This window comes from Triturus cristatus, chromosome 10, assembly GCF_964204655.1.
Source record: "Triturus cristatus chromosome 10, aTriCri1.1, whole genome shotgun sequence".
Classification (NCBI taxonomy): Eukaryota; Metazoa; Chordata; class Amphibia; order Caudata; family Salamandridae; genus Triturus; species Triturus cristatus.
The window spans coordinates 419,895,265-419,910,681 of NC_140593.1; the positions used below are offsets into that span (position 1 = coordinate 419,895,265).

The 15,417-nt window shown below is 43.8% G+C and overlaps 1 long non-coding RNA gene across 1 annotated transcript in view; it reads right to left on the bottom strand.

The window, feature by feature from the left end:
* Positions 1 to 8,208: 8,208 nt before the first annotated feature.
* The window catches only part of LOC146789551 (uncharacterized), a 32,765-nt gene continuing 25,556 nt past the window's right edge, over positions 8,209 to 15,417 (bottom strand). Inside the window, exon 4 of the long non-coding RNA XR_014969824.1 lies at positions 8,209 to 8,245. This is a non-coding gene — a long non-coding RNA (uncharacterized LOC146789551). The remainder of the gene's footprint in view (positions 8,246 to 15,417) is intronic.

The following is a 15,417-nucleotide window of genomic DNA, read 5'->3' on the forward strand; positions in this document are numbered from 1 at the left end:
CAAAATGAACAATACAAAGAAAAACCAACACTTCTTGGATAGGCTATAAATCAAGAGTTATTCAGCAAGCAAGTACTCCATTACCAGCTGCCTTGCCATATTACCTTCATATCGGCAGAACTGGAGGATACAGGCACTGCTGGGGGAACCAATGTCAAGAGAGGTATGTAGGAAGCCGCGCAGCCGCGCGTGCTGACTAGTTTCAGGAAAAAACTACCTCCGTCCCTCTAATGTTAGGGATACCTGAGGAGGTACTCGAGTAGCCCCGCAAGAGCCAGGTCCTGGCTCGTCCAACGGGGCTACTGTAGCTGGGGTCTTGCTTCCGCATGCGAGTAATAGCCAAGCAAGGTTCAGGGAAATAACTTTTCATAAAACAAACAAGGAGAGGTTGGTGTGGATAGCACCCCTACCGGGTCTCCTTCCGTCCGTCTGTTCTGCGGGAATCCTGGAATTAACGGCACCGGACTGGTGCCCTGGAAGCGCTTACATTCGGCTTCCAGGAAAGGATGTGACGTCACCGGCGTCACATTCCCATGGCCTCACATGAACTGTAGTTCTTCAGACTACGCTTGCCCGAATCCCGGGGAGGCTTGGCGTGTCAGTGTTCCCCGACAGCCACCATAATGCGACATGACAGTTGTAGGCTGTCCCAATTAAAAATGGTTTCAGTCAAACCATATTCAATTTCCAAAACCCAATATATTTTGTTACGAGTAATTTGTGCAACTTCTTCAGGGCTTCCAAGTTATAACTTCATACGAGAATCACATCAAACCTATGATGGTATGACATTGAGAAAAGCAGAGAACATGCCACATGTAAATACCACAAAATTATTAAAAACATTCCAAGACTTCATGATATTACTCGATAAGTAATGCAAATGCATAATTATCATGTGGTTGCGAAGATTCCTCATACCTGCAACCATTCCCACGTAGCACACGCGTCAGCTGATGGCGTCCCCACCAGGTGACTGCCCAAGGTCCTGTCACCTACAAATATGCATATAACAACATCACTTAACCAGGATATCATCCCCAACATTTGCCCAAATTGTGTTTTTAAGGCGCCCGACCACTGAAAACTTCTTGGGTCATTTTCTTTTTAATGCTCTCTGCATTGCGCGCATCACCATACTTCTGGCACCTCTTAATGTCACAAAACCCACATCTAGCAGGCACCTCCATCTGCTAAATACGGCCGGCTCTTTGTAACAACTGAGCTGTTCAGCAGCACCATGAATCACTCAGCGACCACTCTGTTTTGCTATTTTAGCTAGTTAAAACACTACCCCCAGCAAGCTGGCCAATCATCCCTTAAGAGGTCACCCAACAATGCTCCTACATCAGAGAAATAGTACGGCGCCACCCGCCCATCCAAAACGGATAAAGGATCTGTCCTTCCAGGTTCTTAACCTAGCATGTTGTGTAACCCCCGCATTCAGACCTTTTACAAATACCCTGTCCCACCGGCGTTTGTGGAGCTTCGTCTTGGAGTTTACTTGAACACTCTGCACATATACACAAGCCCATGCCCTCACACAGTGCGCACGCACATGCGCACAAGATAGTCTTTCACAGCCTAGCGTGGTGGCCATCTTGGAATGAAGTTTAGTATACCGAAACGCCACTATATATATCAGTGTCCGGTATCTCAACATATGTTTTTCAGGTGAATACTCGAATTACAGCTTATTCACCTTTTTAATCCTCCAAGGTGCCATAATGGGTTCCATATTTTATTGCTGCCATACATCTTGCTCGAATAGGTGGTGCCACTGGTCTCTGTGGCGACTACATCCTCCTTCTGGAAGTGACAACACACAGCTGCTTATATGCGCCACGTCACGTCACATCTGTTTCTAAGCCCATTATTTCTGCACCCCATTAGAAGTCGAATGACTGACGAATAGTGTCGACATTGTGCGCCCTCTAGCTTGGAAACTTTTCACATAACCAAAAATTCTCAGTGAACACTAGGGAGGTGGTAAGGAATCTGCGGTTTGACAAGAGTATACATAAGACAAAGCTAGAGCGTTACAGGTAAATAACTTGTTCTTCTCATGGAAACTTCTTACTACAGATTCTTCACCTTTTGACACAATACCAAAGCTGTACACCACCCCACCCCCACTTCCCCGGGAGGTGGGTCTGAGGCATGGATTTTACACCAGGAAGTAAAATAGCCCTGCCTGCCAACTTAGAAGTTGATACAATAGTATCTGGCAAAGTTATGGATAGGTGCTAAAGTAGCAGCTTGGCAATGCCCAACACTGAAACACCACTAGCCTGTGTCATAGTCACAGTTTTTGTCCCTGTGAAATGGGCATAAAGATCCTCAAGGGTATTTCTTTTTAGGACACAGCACAGTTTAATGAAAACGACAGTCCACCTCAATAAGGTGCGTTTCTAAACTGTATTTGTCTTTGTCCAGCAAACCCTTCAAAGAGTTGTAGTCTTACTTAGAAACTAATGCCCTCATGAGGATATAACTGGCGCAGCCGCTCCTCCTAAGAGGGATGTGGTGGAGAGAAGACTGCAGTGAGAATAATAGACTACCCCACGTGAAAAGGCAACACAACCATGGACGAACAATACGTTTGAGTCCAAAGCACCAATGTGTCTGGGAATAAGACTACATTGAAATACATTTTTAAATATTGGCATTTGAGTTTGTGAATGGCAAGTAAAATATCTCAGCAACCCCCTCCCCCAGCAACCATTACCCCTTTAAGAACTCCCCCCCAGTACTGACAGCCCCCCACCTCTGCCCCCTGTCAGTTTCATACTCTCATTATTCCAAGCTATTTAAGCAGTGGTGATGGTATTTAAGTCCATGGATGCAAAACTGAGGTATAATAATTGTCCAGCTTGGAATCCCCATGTATCCTCATGGCACTGAGCTGCCTAGGACAGGAAAGTTAACTATAGTCTTTTCTGGAAAAAGTTGAGGAAGTGGCTCCATTGTTTCATAAAATCTTTTTCTACACCTCAAGCTGCTTTCAACAACTTTCTACTCCCAAAAATCACAATAACCATTTAGTCTGTGAGGGGGGCATCTGCTGCCCCACAGTGCAAGAATGGTTTGCTTTGCAGCTAACAATACATGAGAGATAAGCCTGCCTTTGCCACCATAGAGGGGGGGCTGAATATCTCTCTCGGGGCAACCCAGAAATACCTTTTCAGTGCATTTGGCTGTCAAAACTTGTGATTTGCTCTATAAAGGTCGAAATTAAAGTCCAGAATAGTCACAGTATGGGGCAAGACCAAAGTATGCGTCATGGTCCCATTTTCCCGCACTCCCTCCAGCAAAGAGGGCTCACACCCCCTTCTTGCTAGGCATGTTTGGGTATAGTGCCATTGTTAGAAATGGGGTTTCTGGTTGGCTAGGTTATGCACCTAAGCCAGGCTGAACCCACCACTCCAGTCAGGGCAAGTAAATAACACACCAAAGAAAACCTGTGTTCACCCTCTGGTAGCATGGCACTGGGCAAGCAGTCTTATCAGAAGCCATGTGCAAAGCATTTGCACAGCACACTCACACCAGTAACACAATAAATACGCCACAAAACAGACTCTACGCATGATTATATAAAAATGTTTTTGTATTGTATATACAGTACACCAACATGACATAAACCAATAATGCCAACTAGGCAATTGTCAAATATCACAATAAGGGAAAAACTTGTATGTTGCAAACACCATGACACAAAATTAATGTGCACACTGATCTAATGGTAATTTCACGGTAATTTCTCAATGCAAAACCTCATTTACTTCTAATTTACCGCTGTAAAGGTGTTGGACCCTTGCCACCGTGTATTACCTTCAGGAGACTTTATATAAACATGAAAAATCAAAAACGCAATTAATATTTAAGCCAATAAAGAGAGTTGTGAGTATTTTAAAGGGTTTTATTTTCTAGTTAAAAGTTAAGGTGCTCTGACCCTTTATTCATTAGTCAAATATCAATCAGGTTACAGAATTGAAAATAGGAAAAATAGAATTAATACAAAACATATTATAGGCTGCATAAAAAGCTCTCCATAATGGAGGAAAAGCCCCTAATTCTATGTTAGTCAGAACTCTTTAAAGAGTTTTAGGAAAAATATAATTCAAGAGTGAGTTTGCAAGCCTAATCAATAATTAATAATTTGCAAAAATCTCCCATAAAGAGAAATAAATGTATAAGGCCAAATACATCTTTTTCAAACTAGTTAATTAGTCAAAGCATAAACTTAGAGTTTTAGCATCTAAATCTAAACCTGTTCCATCAGCTGTACTTTCTGCCCTGGTCTGTTCAATCTGCCTCTCTGTGCTTCACAGAGAGAAACAGCCCGCCCTACACAAGACCACTGAGGAATGTGATCTGCCTTGCCAAAAATATGACATGCAAGCACTCTCTGAAAAAAATATGAGCAAGAACCCCCACTTCTCTCTGTCTCTCCTCTGACGCAATCTCCTCCCAGGCTGCACCTGCGACGTTCACGTACCTAACCCATATGATGTCTGGTCTCATCTGCTCCCTCTCCTCCTCTCTCCTATCTCTTCTAGTCCAACACGCCCCTAAGGGGTCATTATTTATACTTTAATTCTTGGCTGACTACACTAATAATGTTGCAGTTTCAGTAGAGACTCGCACTGTGATTGGTTAGCATAGATGACATGAGAGTCTCACCCTCCGGTTCTCATTGCAAATCCAACCCATACCATTTTACCAATGGAAGTGTTAATGCTTAATACAGTCTTATGTTTCACCATCAATAATTATACAAATATGCAACATTAAGGCAGAAAAATGTATCAGTCCATGTCCTCCTTGCTTTCACATCGCACGAAGGAATGACACTCTCCCACAACCACTGGTACATTGGCACGATGACAAGAATGTAGAGTTCACTGTGGCCTTGACCCACGTGTCTTCACTTGAGGGAAACTGGTTCTGTGTATGCGTCTCTCATTCAGTACAATTCTCGGCCATGCTGGATTCCTAGGCAGCCATTTTATGGTAGGCCAAAAACAAAACAAACACAAAAGAGTATTAATTTATTTAATAAAACCCATTATGTTTACCTCCCCCCATACTAGTACCCTGTATTCTTTATTACCTAGAAAAAGCTATTAGTTTAAAGCAGTTTATCTATTATTTGTGCACATCTCTTAAAAATGTGCATTGTACAACATGGCATAAACATGCAACAGTCCAAATTTTCAAAGCGCAAGCAGTTAATTCATACTTATAGCAACATGCCCTAATGTTTTCGATAGCTTTTCATGCAAAATGCCTTTGCCCCACGTGTAGTGTTAGTGCATGGTTGATTAATTAATACACAATATAAAAAGAAGTGTTATGAACTGAATATGCATTGTCTAAATATGCAACAACGCCAGAGTCTCTTGAGACGGGAACAGGGATTGTAGATTATAAGGGAAAGGAGCTGGGAGGAGAGAACACATTCCATTTTATCTTCAAAGCTAAAAAGGAAAACTGCAATCGCGAGTTTCTCTACACTGCAAAAAACACATGTTCATTCAGCACAAGCATTTCAGACTGAAAGCATTTTGACCAGGCCTCATTTTATGTCTTTCACTTTGCATGCACCTAAAGTGCCCCTTTTAAAAAGCATTTGACTAGGCCTCATTTCATATTTCATGTGCCATGTGTTTTCACTTGCACCAAAATCTGAGTGCCAATTTAAATGCAGTCTGTCTGAAACACAAAACAGAGAGATGCTTAATCTTGAGAAATCTAGCTCTATCAACTTACTGTGCATACTTTTCAGTCACATTATATAGTACTCATCATCCTCAAGGCAAGGCAAAACGACAAACATCAATACATTAGTGTTGATTATGCACCAGATATTACCTAAAACCCACAAATTATAACTGCTGTGCTTACTTATGCCAACTTGTGATATTACTCCTAATCTTGTCAGTGCAAAAACTAAAACAACATACATGATCATATCAGGGCATGAAAGGCAGCAGTTGGGTTAGAGCAAGAAAACATCTGAGTCAACCCGTACCACTGAAAGCACAGCACCCCTTCCATTATTAAACTTTAAATGGAAATGTTTGCAACAGCGTTGTCGTAGAAGCACCTGCAATCTGGTAGAAGTATGTGAGAGATCTCGTTATGCGAAATACAAAGTTGAAATCATACCATAAATGCCAACAAGACACCGGAATCACAATAATTAAACATTAGGCACCGGAGCTCCTGTAAGGTTTCATACGGTAATCCAATGTGAGCCAAGTTCCCATCCATGAGCAGGGGCCTCCGTCAAGGTCTCTCACCCCGTAATGCTGGATACAGAACAAATTTAAAACGGGGCCATCTGGGATATCCCCATTCTACAGACAGAAAAAGGAGTTAACAAGCATTTACAATGCAATGGTCTCGGCAATATTATAGGTAGAGCTATTGGTATTGCTCATTATTTTTTTATCATTTTTGTATCCCTAAATAAATGGCAATGTCATTTCTATTGGCATTAGTTTTTTTTTTTGCATATGTGATGCCTATTGCATTAGCAGAGAGAGAGTGAGGTAGTGAGATAGAGAGAGAGTGAGGTATAGAAATAGAGAGTGAGGTAGTGAGAGAGAGTGAGGTAGATAGAGTGAGGTAGTGAGATAGAGAGAGTGAGGTAGATAGAGAGTGAGGTAGTGAGATAGAGAGAGTGAGGTAGTGAGAGAGTGAGGTAGTGAAAGAGTGAGGTAGTGAAAGAGTGAGGTAGTGAAAGAGTGAGGTAGTGAAAGAGTGAGGTAGTGAGGGAGAGGGATGTTGTGTTGTGAGGTAGTGATATATAAGCATAGAGTGATGTTGTGATGTAGTGAGATAGAGAGAGAGGTAGTGAAAGAGAGAGTCAAAGTGAGTTAGTGAGATAGAAAGAGTGAGGTAGTGAGATAGAGAGTGATTAAGGTAGTGAGTGAGTGAGAGAGAGAGAAGTTGTGGGATAGTGAGGTAGTGAGATAGAGTGGAGTAGTGAGGTAGAGAGTGTTATGGAAAACACAAATTATCTAAGGTGAAGATAAATATAAACGGGACCTGCAGCGTGGACTTAGATGGCCATAAGGATTTTTAACGTAGTTGTTGACGACTTAATCAGTATTGTAGAGCACGTCATCTGAGTTCACGTATCTGCATGTATCGCGCCAAAGAACATTCTTGAAGTGTTTGCAGAGAACAGCGCTTCTTCGTTCAAGACCTCTTCAGTTTAAAGTTATTTATATGGCCGCCGGGAACAGAGGGCCACAGTTCCACAAGCTCTCAACGAAAAGCGCGCGCAAGACACAAACAACGTCAAGATAACAAATACAATACATTGTGCGGGATTACCATAGCTCCTATGACCAGAGACTGCAACTCCTAAGCGCTGTACAGACAGAGCAATAAAGTGTCATGCTCAGTGAATGATAGAAATGCTACAACCTCAAAAGGTATAAATAAAAACTATACCCAACTGAAACCTACTGTGTGTATACTTGTGAACACCCGATGTAAGGAGATAGAGAGGGGATAGTAAGAAAGATAAGTAATGGGCTTGTACCCTGTTTTAACGAGAGTGATTGCCCTGAATTGTCTCTTAAAAGTGTAGCATGGACTCTGCTTTAAACTGCATTATTCATCACTGGAAAGTAAACACATTGCCTTCTATAAAGGTTGTCATATAAAGATGTGATAATGTTATGTATTTCGGATGTGGTGATCTATACCTTGATGTAAAGTCCAATGCATGAGGACATCTCGATGGTGAATAGTTCACGCATAAAATAGAGGTGGATGTAGTAATAATTTGTGGTAAGGTCAGGTCAATAATGAAGGATACTGCAATAGAAAAGAAACTGCTTAATGTTTGAGAGATGGCTACATGATGGGTCTATAACGAGTAATGGAACAGAATTCACCATTTGTTCTAAAGGATGTAAGAAAAAGATTAAAGGCCCCTAATACTTACATCGTATATTTTTATTTATGTCTGTGTAGATAAAATTGACATACAGGTGTCTCTTGATAAAAAGAAGGAGCCAGAAATAGGACGATACTGCAAAAAGAAATGAAGGCCACTCAATGCTTCCTTCACATTACGTAATGAATTAACAAAATTACCTGGAGTTGCTATAAGTATATTTAAATGTAAGCCGAAAAAGAAGCCGAAAAAGACTGAGGATTTCAAAAAAGTATGAAAATTATACTTACATCAGAATTCAGACGATGTATATGATATAGGATAAATCTAGGAAATAAAGAAAAACACGGAAAACAATATGACAACCTGCTAGTGAGGGAAATCGGTGTATACATACGATATCACAAAAAGATGTGATGAAACTGGTGAATATGTGGAAACGTAATGGGGATGCGGTGGAGCGACGAAGGGGCAGTAAACAATGATACCCGGTCTATTACCCTCGTCACTCAATGTGTTACATATGAGTGAACCCGCCCACAGAATCAGGGTTCAAAACTACAGAGTTGAAATCTAAATAGGTGTACATGCAACACAAAAGCTGCATAATTGAAACTCTGTAATATGTTACGGCACGATGGCTAACATGGTAGAATACTGAGCTCTAAAATATATATGTATGCGCGATGGGACAAATGGGCGAACGCTATAGAGGGACTCTGTCTCCTAGATAGGAGGCGTCCAATATTGCTATTCAGCGATAAAAATCTATGTAAATAGTAAGTTAGTGTTGTGTTGTGTTCTTATTCCTTTAAATGCACGTGCATAGAATATGGAGTGTTGTAATGATAAGTTCCATGTGGAACATTGATGTTACTGAGCTGGTTGGAGAAGGACTTCGCTTCCCTGACCTAAAAAGCAGCATCAGCTGTGGTGTAAAGGCTTCCCCGCAGTAGGGGCCCCAAGGGGGGGGGGTCTTGAAAGGTCAGCCCCAGTCTTTTTAATGAAATAGTTGATACCAATACCTCATCGGGTTGTCCGTCTCAGTCCCCTCAGCTGGGGGAACAATATCACAGACCAGGGCTTCGCTAACGCACCATGGAAAGAGAAGAAAACGCTCATCAAGCGCTAGGTTTTGAGATAAGAAAACAAAAGAATAAAGCTCTCACCATATGCTTCGCTTTAGGGTAAAATCAAATCCCAAACAAAGCGCTCTCCGCATGCTTCTCCGGAAGCAAAGCGCTGGGGCCCACAATGAATCAAGGAGGCAAGCATCTCCTGCAACCAACAACTTCACCTGCCTCGCATCCTCTGCACCGTGGGCCTTCATCTTTTGGTGAGCTGCTTGAGGTCCTCTTGCGACTCCTATGCCTCCGGCCCGTGGGTCATCTTGAGGGTCTTCTATGGCTCCAGTGGGCTCCCCTGCTTGCTCAGGGCCAGCCCTGACTTACCTGCTCGTGGTGAGCCACTTGAACCTTCCTGGTCCCGACACTGCACCTTTATCTTCAACTACGTTGTTTGCCCTTGCCAAGGCTTGTCGGTGACCCTGCCGGACACTGATCCCTGGGCTCTTGACATCTGACATGGGACAGCTCTTGAACTGCTCCTGGTCTTCCAAAGCATCGCCTGGTCCGCACAACTGTAACTTAAATGGCACTGTCAACTCCCCTAGATCTACTGACATCGGTGGGCATTCGTCTTCTGTGCCTCCTTGTCACGCCAAGTGGCATGGACTCTGTCCTCTTCTCACACTGGAATCCACCTTTGGGTTCCAAGGAGACTCCTTCGTCTTCTTCTCCAGCAGCACCTTTCCTGAAGTCCTCCATTGTGGTCTACGGCGGTTTTCGACGTCACTTGACACCTATGCACCCGGCTTCCCTGGTGTAGTTATCTTGGTTCCTAGGGTATCCACGGATGGGGGGGCTCTCCAACCTTCCATCTTCCCTGGGGTTTCTTCAGGGTCCGGTGGGGAGGGTCCTTCTTCTTTAAAATCGCAACTGCAACTTACCTATTGACTAACATTGATCCCACTCTGCACACGACCTCCGTGGGGTACCTAGGTACTCACCTTGGATGGTACCTTGGGACCCTGGATCTTCTACATCTTCTGGGTCCATTCTCGAGATAGGTGAGGTTCCCATTGCACTATTTTAGTATATTTATTTTTATTTTTCGAGTTTTCTATAGTGTTGAACAGACCCAGGGTAGGGTATCAGAGAGCTTTACAATGAGTTCACAGAACGAGTAAAACAAGTAACAAAATAAAGCAGTATACAATATCAGCATGTTTTATCAATGATCAGAGGGGCATAGGCGACAAAGTTAATCTGAGCAACAGGTAATAGGTGCGAGGGAGTCCTTGGTGGGGGAGAAGAGGCAAGTATAAGGGTGTAGAGCTGGAATGGTTCCTGGTTCCTGTGAGAGTTCACAGGAGGAATTTGCACATCAGGAATGAATTTGCTTCTTTTTTGAACAGAGGAGTAGTGGCGATTTTTCTGATGTAAGGAGGGAGTGAGTTCCATATTCTTGGTGCTGCTCCGGAGAATGCTCTGTCAGATGTTTTTTTCCTGCTGAAACGTGAGTGTTTCAGGAATAGGTTATCGACGCTCCTAGAATGTCTGAGTCCTCCAGATAGGGTACGTTTTTGGGATAGGTACTGGGGCGTATTGTGGTGAAGCGCTTTGTGAGTGATGCATGCCATTTTTAGGTAGATTCGAGCTTCATAAGGTAGCCAGTTGAGTGCTTTCAGGTGTTGGTGATATGTGGTCAAATTTTCTAGATCCTGTTAGGAGTCTTGCTGTGGTGTTGAGGCAGGCTTTTAGAGGGGCGGTTGAGAGGGTGGTGCAGCCGTATTCCAACCTTGAGATGACTAAGGACTGAACTGCTGTTTTAAGGTCCCAGTTCTCCATGAACGGTTTCATTTTTCTAAGGTAACTGAGGTGAAGGCGTGCGTTTTTAGCTAACAGGTTGATGTGTGTTTGCAGGTTAAGGTCTTTATCTAGTATAATTCCAATTGATTTGGAGGAGTCCACCAAAGTTGGCGTGCAGTTCAGAGCAGTGATCAACTTGGTCCATTCCTTTGTCTCCAGGTAGTTATTGTGGGGGGACGGGGGGGAGATTAGAAGAAATTCTATTTTGTGAGTTTAGCTTGAGGAAGTTGGTCGTTAGCCAGTGGACGGTCTGTTCGATTGCCAGGTTCATCGTCTTTATGTCTTCAATGAGGAGATCTTGATGTAAAGTTGAGTGTCATCCACGTACATATGGTAGGCAATGTTCGCTTGCTGAAGTAGTTCAGTTAGTGGTTCGACATATAGGTTGAATAGGGTGGGTGATATGGTGGAGCCTTGTGGTACTCCTAGAAGGTTCGGTGTGGAGGGAGAGAGATTTTTGTTCACCATGAATGATTGTGTTCTGTTTTCCAGAAAGGTGAACCATTGAAGGACTGTGCCAGATAAACCCATCCTGTTTTCCAGTTTTCTTAGAATTTTGTCATGATTGACCGTGTCAAAGGCTGAGGAGAGGTCGAGCAGGACTAGTAGACAGGTTTCGTTGCGGTCAAGAGCTAGGAGGGCGATGTCGACTCTGTGCAGAATGGCTGTTTCTGTACTATGGCCGGGCCTGAAACCTGATTGGTGGCTGTTCAGAAGGTTGAAGTCCTTGATGTGTTAGTTCAGTTATTGCTGAACACCTTTTTCCAGGACCTTTGCTAGCATGGGAATATTGGTTATGGGTCGGAAATTATTGGGGTCGGAGGAGTTTGCTGTTGGTTTCTTTAATATAGGGGTGACTTGGCCCGTTTTTAGGCAGTCTGGTATGTGCCCTTGTGCTAGCGATATGGTGATGATTTTGGGCCAGAGAGGGGAGATGGCTTGGTAGATGTGGGAAAGGCAGTTTGAGGGGACTGGGTCATTGAAGTGGTTGTTGAGTTTAGTAGTTGCTAAGGTTTTGGTAATGTCATTAAGATCGTAGAGTTTGAAAATGGACCAGTTAGAGTTATTTTTTGGCAGAGGCAGCCCAGGTTGTTCAGCGTTTTCGGTTTGAATGCTTTTAGGGGTGGCTGAGTTAGTTGCTGCCGTGTTAAGCTCAAGTTGGAGGGTGTTCGTTTTTACTGTGAAGAAAGAAGAGAATTCTTCACTGCTAAGCTGTGATTTCAAATTCGATAGTGAGGTTTTAGCCACTTTGTCAGATTGTTTAAGAATTTCAAAAAGTTTCTTAGGTCTATTTTTTGCATTGTTTAGTTCTGATCTAAAGAAGTCTTTTTTAGATTGTAGAATACGTTTTTTATAGGAGTTTCTAGCTTTCCAAAGTAGTTTAAGATGGAGGGGGGAGGGATGTTGTCTCCATTTCCGTTCTGAAGATCTAAGTTTACGCCTTTCTTCATTCAGGGCTCCATTAAACCATGGGTTTTTGTCTTTGTTTGGAATACGTTTGAGTATTGGTGGAGCAGCTTGGTCTAAGACCTTGGTTATCGTGGAGTTGTAATGATCGGTGAGGCCATTGACGTCTGACATGTTGTTGGGGCGGATGAGAACTTTCTCATAGTGGGATGCTAGGTTGTTCCAGTCGAGGTTTTTCGTGTTTCTTAACCATTGTTTAGGCTTCTTTTGCTGCGAGAAAGTTTTCTTGGTAGTGGAGGAAATATGGAAGGTGGTGATGTGATGGTCTGACCAGTCACACAGGGTGTTCAGGATAGATTCAATCGTATTTTGTTTAGAGATGAGCCAGTCAAGAGTAGCACCCTTAGAGTGAGTGAGCTTTGACATAGCTTGGATCAAGGAATGGTCCGCTAGGAAGGTTTTGAGGGCGTTGACCTGCTTGTCTAGCGGTTTTTCCCAATGGAGATTGAAGTCGCCGAGGAATATGTCGTTGGAATGAGGGGTAGAGTTTGTAGTAATGACTTCCATAAGTTGGTCTGTAAATCCTGCATTCTTACCTGGGGGATGGTTGAGGATGTGAAGTTTGTGGAAGTGGTTATCAGAGGATTTTACAGAGATCCCAAGGTATTCACAGGCATCCATGGGTTCAGAGTGAAACTTTGAGATGGGGAGGTCAGATCGATGTATGCTATATGTTTTGGTGTCTCTCTGGGGACCAATGTGTATTCTGTGCTAATTACGAATTCTATTGATAAAGTATTGTGTGTATTGTGCATATATCTCTGGGTAGGAGATATTATATTGTGTTAGTGAGTGTTAATAATAAATGCATATTTTTATAAGTACACTGTGTGGTTCTTTTTTGCTTAACCTATATCATAAGATTAACTACTGATAAAACGAGCTGCTTTACACTTCTGGACTACGCCTGAAGGCTGCTCTCCACAGCTACCTCTTAGAGAGCTTTCTAAGGTTGTCTAAAACCAATAAAATCACTATAAGGGTTGTTTGGATTAGTGCAGGGTGCTACACTTACATAAGTGAGCACCATATACTAAGCCAGCCTCTTACACGTTGGACCTGCAGGATGCGTATTTTCACATCCCCATTCTGCCAGGCCACAGGCTTTACCTGTGGTTCAAGGTAGGCCGTAAGCACTTTCAGTGTACCGTGACCCCCTTCAGCCTTACCAGTGCCCCTCAGGTTTTCACCAAGGTGATTGCGGTGGTCGCAGCTCATCTGCGCAGGATAGGGGCTCAATCTTCCACTACTTTGACGATTTGTTGTTGAAGGTGTCTTAGCCCCAGCCTGTCGTCTCCCACCTTCAGACCATGACAAACCTCCTGCATTCGCTGGGGTTCTCTATAAACGTGCTAAAGTCACACCGGACTCCTCAGAAGCTCCCTTTCATCGGGCTGTTCTGGACACAGTGCAGTTTCAGGCCTATCCTCCCAAGCAGTGAGTCCAGGATATTCAGGTTATGATTTAGATGTTTCAGCCTGAAACTGACTCTGAGACTGTTGGGTCTCATTGCCTCCTGCATCCTGTTGGTATAGCATGCCAGGAGGCGTATGCCGGTTCTTTAGTGGGCCCTGAAGTTCCAGTGGGCACAGCATTGAGGACATCTAACCAATGTGGTCCAGATCTCAGAAGGAACTGCGAGAGATCAGCAGTGATGGTTGACAAACCGCGATTGGATTAACGGCAGAACCCTCTCCCTTCCCCAAACAGAGCTCAGAGTCATGACAGATGCTTCACTCCTGGAATTGGGCATCTATCTGGGAGAGGTGGAGATCAGGGGACACTAGTCTCCGGCGGAGTCGGGGCTCCACATTAATTTGTTGGACCTTCAAGTGATTTGATTGGCATTGAAGGCATTTGTTCCCTCAGTCAATGGGAAGTTGGTGTAGGTGTTCACAGACACTACCACCACGGTGTGGTACTAAAACAAGCAGGGTTGGGTCGTGGACCTTTTGTCGAGAGACCCTACGTCTCTAGACATAGCAGGAACAGCAGGGCATAACTCTAGTGGTTTAACACCTGGTGGGTTCTCTGAACATCAGGGCTGATAAACCCAGCCTTCGATAACTAGCGGATCACAAATGGGGTATTCCAGTTGGAGGTGGCGCAAGGTCTCTTTCAGCAGTGGGGAAACCCTTAGCTAGATCTGTTCGCCTCCAAAGAGAACGTGCAGTGTCAGCAATACTGTGCGCTGGAGTTTCCAAGGTGGCTATCGCTCGGCGATGCCTTTCATCACTAGTGGAGCTCAAGCCTGCTGTACATCTTTCCGCCCATATCACTCCTGCCCAGGGTTCTGAAGAAGATCAGGAATGACCAGGCCCAAGTCATTCTTGTGGCTTCGGACTCGGCGAGGAGAGTCTGGTATCCATAGCTTCTGAAAATGAGCATTAATCCTCCGATCAGGCAGCCCCTTTGTGAGGCTCTTCTGTCACAGCAACAGTGGAGGGTCCTCCACCTGAACTTGTCAACTCTGGGCCTCCATTAGTCAAGGTCGAGCGGTGGCGGTTGATGGCTTTTGACCTTCCTCCCGAAGTATGTAATGTTATTTTGGCGGACAGGCGCCCCTCCACTAAGATGGTATACGCCTGCTATTGGCAGATATTTGTATTATACTGTACAGAAAGGTCTAGTGACTTTTTTTCTGCTTCTCTTTCCAATGTTCTTCTACTCATTCTAACCCTTGCACAACCGGGCTCTGCTTTGTTTACTCTCAAGGGTTATCTTTCTGCTCTAGCCGCTTTTTTGCGGATGCCAGACCAACCCTCTCTCTTCACGTCTCCGATTGTAAATAGGTTTTTGAAGGAGTTGGCTCTCTTGTTTCCACCCATACCCTTTGTTATGCCACAGTGGTACCTTAATTTGGTCCTCACTTATCTTATGAGTGCCCCCTTCGAGCCATTACACAACTGTCCCCTCTGGCTGCTTACCATCAAGACAGCTTTTCTCCTGATTCCTTGTCTGAGGCACATTGTTTTTTCATGTTCTCTGTCGTCGTTTAGTCAAGGTAGTATTTTGCAGTATTATCGTCTGGTTACTTCCGTTCGTGCCTTCAATTGAGCCACCTTTCCGTTTAATGTGACTTTGATCGGATTCTACGCACAC